This window comes from Bos mutus, chromosome X (genome assembly GCF_027580195.1).
Source record: "Bos mutus isolate GX-2022 chromosome X, NWIPB_WYAK_1.1, whole genome shotgun sequence".
Classification (NCBI taxonomy): Eukaryota; Metazoa; Chordata; class Mammalia; order Artiodactyla; family Bovidae; genus Bos; species Bos mutus.
In genome coordinates, this window is record NC_091646.1 from 66,100,798 (window position 1) to 66,102,372 (window position 1,575).

At 42.3% G+C, this 1,575-nt stretch overlaps 1 non-coding gene across 1 annotated transcript; it reads left to right on the plus strand.

The window, feature by feature from the left end:
• The first annotated feature begins 626 nt into the window (after positions 1–626).
• LOC138986517 (U6 spliceosomal RNA) lies at positions 627–731 on the plus strand. Its single transcript, XR_011463333.1, has one exon. It is a non-coding gene; the product is annotated as a U6 spliceosomal RNA (small nuclear RNA).
• The last annotated feature ends 844 nt before the right edge of the window (positions 732–1,575 follow it).

Here is a 1,575-nt window from a genome sequence, read left to right on the forward strand (position 1 = left end):
TTCATATCCTCCTGAGAGTAAAGTAAGATTTTTTTTTTCTTTACAAGGGCCCTTACATAGAGCATTTTAAAAAAGAAAGAAAGAAACCTGAAAAAATATTATTGGATTAGGCATCTTATCACCTGTTGATCACTCATTTGTGCTTGCAGTGAGTCTAAACCCATGAGTTATCCTCAGTCCTCCTGTTTCATAGCTCTTTGTACCTTAGAAAAAAGCACTCACAGCCATTGTTTCATTTGAGTCTCCCTAATATGACAGAAGCAAGTACACTAGCAGTTGTTATATCCATCTGACCCACTAAGAAACTGTGGCTTAACAATGAAGTGATGGCCAAGGGCCTCTAGTTATTAAGTGATAGTGCCAGACTGAGAATGGAAAAAACTCCAGCAGCATCCTTGAGTACTTTCTTTCTATTTCTAGTCAACTGCCAAATCTGAGCGATTTTCTTCAATACCTCATTCTCAATCAATCCACTTTTCTCCATCATGATTGTCACCACTGTGGCCCAAACCCTTCAGTCTACCTTCCACATAGTAATCAGAGTGGTCTTTTTAACATGTTAAGCTGATTGTGCACTCTCTTGTTTAAAACTTTTTGCAATTACTCAGGATAAAAACAAACCTCTTGTATAATTCGGCAACACATATTCTAAAGTTGGAATGATACAGAGAAAATTAACATGGTCCCTGTGTAAGGATGACACACAAATTCATGAACTGTTCCATAATTTTTAAGGCTTCCCTGTTGGTTCAGACAGTAAAAAATCTGCCCACAGTGCAGGAGACCTGGATTCAATCCCTGGGTTGGGAAGACCCCCTGGAGAAGAAAATGGCAACCCAATACAATATTCTTGCCTGGAGAGTTCTGTGGACAGAGGAACCTGGTGGGCTACAGTTCATGGGGTCACAAAGAGTCAGACACGACTGAGTGACTAACACTTCCACTGCACACTTGTATATATGAACCACAATTTTTTTTACCTCTTCATCTGCCGATGGACATCTGGGTTGCTTCTAAGTCCTGGCTATTGTAAATAGTGTTGGAATGGACACTGGGTTAAAAGAAAGTGAAGATGTTAGTCGCTCAGTTGTGTCCAACTCTTTGTAACCCCATGGACTGTAGTCCACCAGGCTCCTCTGTCTATGGAATTCTCCAGGCAAGAATACTGGAGTGGGTTGCCATTTCCTTCTCCAGGAGATCTTCTTAATTCAAGGATCGAACCTGAATCTCCTGCGTTGCAGGCAGATTCATTCATTACTGTCTGAGCCACCAGGGAAGCCCCTGAAAGTGAAAGTGTAAGTGGCTCAGTTGTGTCTGACTCTTTGTGACCCCATGGACTGTAGCCCACTAGGCTCCTCTTTCCACAGAATTCTCCAGGCAAGAATACTGGAGTGAGTTGCCTTTCCCTTCTCCAGGGGATCTTCCCAATCCAGGGGTCAAACCTGGATCTCCTGCCTTGAAGGCAAATTCTTTACCAGACAACTGAGCCACCAGGGAAGCCCATTGGATATGTCGATAGTTATGGCTAATTTGCATTGTTGTATGGCAGAAACCAAAACAACATTGCAAAGCAAT